The sequence below is a fragment of the Bos mutus genome, chromosome 11 (genome assembly GCF_027580195.1).
Source record: "Bos mutus isolate GX-2022 chromosome 11, NWIPB_WYAK_1.1, whole genome shotgun sequence".
Classification (NCBI taxonomy): Eukaryota; Metazoa; Chordata; class Mammalia; order Artiodactyla; family Bovidae; genus Bos; species Bos mutus.
Genome location: NC_091627.1, coordinates 68,833,311 through 68,839,823, shown reverse-complemented (window position 1 = coordinate 68,839,823; position 6,513 = coordinate 68,833,311).

Sequence of the window (6,513 nt, the reverse complement as noted above, 5' to 3'; positions counted from 1 at the left end):
AACTCAGCTGAGTAGTTGGTGAGGTCCCCTGGGCTTTTTTTCACCCCTTCTAAACAGGAAGTGAGAGAACAGACTTCCGGCCAGCTCCCAACCAGCCCTATTATTCCAGTGCAGCCCCCGGGCTCAATAGACTTTCGATGGCCATGAACTGGCCCTCCACCAAAGGCATGAGGTCAGCCTTACTCCTTTATGCCAAAGCTGCTTCTAGTAAAACACATCTATAAAGAGATTTCTCCTCGGGAGGCCCCAATCAGCTAGCCAAAGGGAGAGAATGGGTGAGTGACAGGGCTTCCTATTTTAGGAAATCTGTCAGTTCTCTATCAGCAGAGCCTGGGCCTCCAGCCAACAGGTCCCTGGAGGGAGGAAGAATGAGTTGGAGGCAGCTGTAGAGAACTGGTGTCCCCACTTTGGGGACTCCTGGGCTCCAGTGAGGGGGTGGTCTCAGCCCCTGAGCTCAGGCTACAGCAGGATCACTGGCCTGGCCCCTCTTCCACCTCCATGGGAAAGAGGCTCCACTTTCCACAGCCTGGCCTGAGGCCACTGGGGAAGGGTGGGCGTTGAGGCTGTGCCCCTTCCCTTAGCAAAGTGTCCAGAGGCCAAGAGGCCCACATGTGTCCTCTACCCCTGAAAGGAAAAAGCAGTCCCTTGCTGTGTGACCCTGGGCAGTTTCCTCACCTGGAAAAGAGTGACAGCAACACCTCCTCCATAGAATACTATGGTGACTGTGGCTGAAGCACCCAGCACCTCAGGCACTTGACTAGCAGCCATTGTCCCCTTCTCCCAGCAGATGTTCTGAATCCCGTGACCTCAGCCCCTCAAATATCTTGTTCTGTATCAAATACATTTTTCTCTGAAGCCCAGACACATTTCTCTCTACCCCAGTTTTGAATTCCTGTGTGTCTCTCTGGCATTTCTAGCCCTTAGTTCTACCGGATATTTTATCTACCAAGCAGGTATATCACATTCACTACAGACCCAGCACTTTCTGAGACCTTAACAAATCTGTTTTTCAAGATGCCAGTCCCAGTTGCACTGGGGAGGAGCACAAACAAGCCACACTTTGTTTGGGCTTCTGTGGTCAGAGGGACAGCACCTCGGTGCCACCCCTTTCTCCTTAATCATCACCTAAATTGGGCTTTCCCCCTAATGCTCCCAACAGGACACAAGAAGTGCTAAGGAAAATTTGGTGGCTAACCCTTGTCTCTACTTCCGAATACAATGTATGTCTTCTCTGGGGTGTTTTCAAACTCTTATTCTGCAGATTTCTGATGTTAATGTGTTATCTTTCTTTAAGAACCTTCTTGGGCTCAGCCCCTCCCACCAGACATTCCAGGACTGAAGCAACCTCAAGAGCAGAAGCCAAACTGCTGCGCCAGCAAATGCAGAGCGTGGACGCCCTCTCCTCTCAGGCCTCTCGGCTCAGCTACGGAGGACATCAGTAACTAGGTGAGGGCCGCAGCCGGAGGGGTAAGCGTCAGCAGCTTCCAGAGAACGAAGCAAGACATTTCAAGTCAAAACCTTGCACAGGCCCTGGGCCAGGGCAGCGTAATGCAGTGTGATTACAGGGAACAATATAAAAAATCAGTCTTAAACAGGCAGCCAGTGCAGCGCCTCTGAAAACAGACAACCATTAGGTCTTCTTCTCCCAGGAGCTGGCAGCTGCTACCTGGGGCAGCACAAACGGGAACTTTTTTAAACCAAAATAGTATCCTGGGTCTGAGGAACAATGAAAGACAAATGCCAAAGCTCAGGGAAGGGTATTTTATAAAGGCCTAAAGCATCTCTGCAGAGAGAAACTTAAATAAGATAAACCTGCTGAAGGGCTGTCATTTTCCCACCACCCCCATCATCATTATGCTCCTATTAAATCATGATAGTGACAAGAAGGAGGCTCTATCATCATGCTCCTCATCCTCCTCTCCATCATCCCCTTCATCATCACCATCATCTTCTCCCTCCCTGATCCTCCTCACCATCCCCTCATCCTCACCATCATCTTTTCCATCTCCCATCCTTTTCCCCCTCCTTCACCTCATCTTCCTCCACCCCTTCTTCCCCTCCTCATCAAGGCCCACCTTCACCATTGGAATCAGCTCCTGCTCAGTCTCTGGACGTGCCTGCAAGTTTGATGAGGCAAAAAGAGGAGGCTAAATTTGCTTAAAGAGGTCAGTGTGGGGGCAACAAGAAAGCAAGATAAAAAGAGAGGCAGAAGCACAAATTCCTAGCAAAGCCTGCTGCTGCTGCTAAGTCGCTTCAGTTGTGTCCGACTCTGTGGACCCAACGGACGGCAGCCCACCAGGCTCCCCCGTCCCTCGGGTTTTCCAGGCAAGAACACTGGAGTGGGTTGCCATTTCCTTCTCCAATGCATGAAAGTGAAAAGTGAAAGTGAAGTAGCTCAGTCGTGTCTGACTTTTAGCGACCCCATGGATTGCAGCCAACCAGGCTCCTCTGTCCATGGGATTTTCCAGGCAAGAGTACTGGAGTGGGGTGCCATTGCCTTCTCCGAGACAAAGCCTACTACCAAGTATTTGAGACTCAGCTAATTTTGCCAGAAACATGAGTGGATGGGTGGACTGAGGCAAGGGCTTTCTTGCCTATTCCCTACCACCACCAGGATCTTTGAATTACAGCAGATTTTTGAAAGTACCAAGGGGCACCAAGTTCCCCAGACACTGTCCCACATTTATTTCCTTTTCTAGTTCAACAAGGACACTGTTTTGTGCTTGTTTAGTGAGATTTTGAAGATAGTTTTCTTCTGGACAAAGGATGGTTTTACCAGATAATTCAGGCATCTACTGGGTGCCCACCAACATGTCCTACTACGAAATGGATGGTGTAAGAGTGTTGATTCATTAAGTAAACAAAGGAACAGCAAAATATCACACACCCATAGGCAGTGGGCCCCCTGGACAGGGAGGCAGGGCTAACTCGAAGGATTCACCTTAGGACAGACAGTGAATCCTGAACTTCACCAGCATGTGGGAGCCCCTCTACTCCTATGCTTCTTTATTTTTGTCTAGGAATTTTATGTATTGAAAGTTAATTTATAATGTGTTAGTTTCAAATATACAAAGTGATTCAGTTATACATATATATTTTCAGATTGTTTTCCGTTATAGGATATTACAAGATATTGTAAGAGCTGTATATTGTATATTGTCACCCTGCTTTTTAAACTTGTATGTAGAGTACATTATGTGAAATGCCAGGCTGGGTAAAACACAAGCTGGAATCAAGATTGCCAGAAGAAATATCAGTAACCCCAGGTATGCAGATGACACCACCCTTATGGCAGAAAATGAAGAGGAACTAAAGTGCCTCTTGATGATGGTGAAAGAGGAGAGTGAAAAAGCTGGCTTAAAACTCAACATTCAAAAGACGAAGATCATGACGTCAGGTCCCATCATCTCATGGCAAACAGATGGGGAAACAATGGAAACAGTGACAGACTTTATTTTCTTGGGCTCCAAAATCACTGTGGATGATGACTGCAGCCATGAAATTAAGACACTTGCTCCTTGGAAGAAAATCTATGACCAAACTAGACAGCATATTAAAAAGCAGAGACATTACTTTGCCAACAAAGGTCCATATAGTCAAAAGCTATGGTTTTTCCAGTAGTCATGTATGGATATGAGAGCTGGACAATAAAAAAAAGGCTGAGCACCACAGCCTTCGAACTGTGGTGCTGGAGAAAACTCTTGAGAGACTCTTGGACTGCAAGGAGATCCAACCAGTCGATCCTAAAGGAAATTGCCCTGAATATTCATTGGAAGGACTGATGCTGAAGCTCCAATACTTTGGCCACCTGATTCAAAGAGCTGACTCATAGGAAAAAAAAAACCCTGATGCTGGAAAAGATTGAGGGCAGGAGGAGAAGGGGTCAACAGAGGATGAGATGGTTGGATGGCATCACCGACTCAATGGACATGAGTTTGAGTGAACTCTGGGAGATGGTGAAGGACAGAGGCCTGGCGTGCTTCAGTTCCATGGAGCTGCAAACAGCTGGACACAACTGAGCAACTCAACAACAAGATAGGGTAGAGTTCCTGTGCTATAGGGTAGGTCCTTGCCTATTTTATATACAGTAGTATTTATGTTAATTCCAAGTTAATTCATCTCTACCCCACCCCCATGCTTCTTGCTCTGAGGCTAATGTCCTAAGAAGACATCCCAGGATTTAACAACCAAGCTCCATTTGTGCCTTTCCCCACGCTGGGGCCTGGCCTCCCGAGTTCCCAGCAAGCAGAGGTTCCACTGAAAGCGAAAAGCCCCCTCAGATGAATATCACCACATTCATCAGATGCTGACATAGCCCTCCATCACACCTGCCTCTTTCCCTTTTCTCCACCTCCCAGAATGAGGAACGGTTTCTTTTCTGCTGAGCCTACATCTGATGAGTTTCAAGGTGCAATGTGACATTAAAACTGCCCTGGTGGCAGTCCCTCATGGTTGCCATGGTGCCCTGGAGGGCCACTCAGCTCCCTCCTCACACTCAGCCTGCAGCTCCTTAGGCAAAAAGGCAGAATGCCCTTAAGATAATGAGCAGAGGCATTGAAATCTCATTTCAGTCAACCCCACCAAGCATTCGACTTACATACTTCCTATCAACCCTGGTCACTAGGGGCTAAAATAAGAGCTCTAGAGGGCAGGACTGATGAAAGGAGAAGAGCATACAAAGCACCTGCCATTCCGTAAGACAGAAAATAAGCCCCTGGGAACTGTAAATATCTGTTTAATGTATAAATGAACAAATACAAGCAGCTCATGTATGGCATAGGCCTCTTAAGGGACATTTTCTGAAAAGATATGGTTGATATTAATAATTGGTATGCTTGATGTGTCATTTTCTGCCTTCCAAAATGCTTTCCTGTGTTATCACACTTGGTCTCTGAAACAAGAAAGGGCATTAGAACTGGGCTGGGAAATTATTTTCATTTTGCAGCTGAGAAAAGGAAGGCATGAAGAGTTTCCCAATCTGAGCAACTCACCACTTGGGTGGAGGTCTTGGAGGGAAGCCCTCTCCCACCTCCTGTAAAGGCTCAGCCACAGGCCCTCCCCAGCCCCCAGCCCCAGCAGGAGCCACTGAACACCTGAGGGGCTGCTGGGGACTCAGGTGTCCCAAAGCCCTCCTCCATGCCTCCATGGAGTCCATGCCTCCACTCTCTGGGGCCTCAAACAATGAAATATTTATTTGGTGATAAGACCATGCCCTTCAGATCAAATGGCTGCTCTTGCCTGGATTCAGTTCAGTTTCTCAGTCATGTCCAACTCTTTGTGGCTGCAGTATGCCAGGCTTACCTGTCCATCACCAACTCCTGGAGATTACTTAAACTCATGTCCATCAAGTTGGTGATGCCATCCAAACATCTCATCCTCTGTCTTCCCCTTCTCCTCCCACCTTCAATCTTTCCCAGCATCAGGATCTTTTCATGAGTCAGTTCTTTGGATCAGGTGGCCACAGTACTGGAATTTCAGCTTCAGCATCAGTCCTTCCAATGAACATTCAGGACTGATTTCCTTTAGGATGGACTGGTTGGATCTCCTTTCAGTCCAAGGGACTCTCAAGAGTCTTCTCCAACACCACAGTTCAAAAGCATCAATTCTTCAGTGCTCAGCCTTCTTCACAGTCCAACTCTCACATCCATACATGACCACTGGAAAAACCATAGCTTTGACTAGACAGATCTTTGTTGGCAAAGTGATGTCTCTGCTTTTTAATATGCTATCTAGGTTGGTCATAACTTTTCTTCCAAGGAGCAAGCGTCTTCTAATTTCATGACTGCAGTCACCATCTGCAGTGATTTTGGAGCCCCCCAAAATAAAGTTTCTCACTGTTTCCATTGTTTCCGCATCTATTTGCCATGAAAGGATGGAACCGGATGCCATGATCTTAGTTTTCTGAATATTGAGGTTTAAGCCAACTTTTTTACTCTCCTCTTTCACTTTCATCAAGAGGCTCTTTAGTTCTTCTTCACTTTCTGCCATAAGGGTGGTGTCATCTGCATATCTGAGGTTATTAATATTGCTCCCAGCAACCTTGATTAAAGCTTGTGCTTCATCCAGTCTAGCATTTCTCATGATGTACTCTGCATATAAGTTAAATAAGCATGGTGACAATATACAGTCTTGACATATTCCTTTCCCAATTTGGAACCAGTCCGTTGTTCCATGTCCAGTTCTAACTGTTGCTTCTTGACCTACATACAGATTTCTTAGGAGGCAGGTGGTCTGGTGGTCTGGTATTCTCATCTCTTGAAGAAATTTCCACAGTTTGTTGTGATCCACACAGTCAAAAGCTTTGGCATAGGCAATAAAGCAAAAGTAGATGTTTTTCTGGAACTCCATTCCTTTTTCGATGATCCAGTGGATGTTGGCAATTTGATCTCTCATTCCTCTGCTTTTTCTAAAACCAGCTTGGACATCTGGAAGTTCACAGTTCACATACTGTTGAAGCCTGGCTTGGAGAATTTTGAGCATTACTTTACTAGCGTGTGAGATGAGTGCAATTGT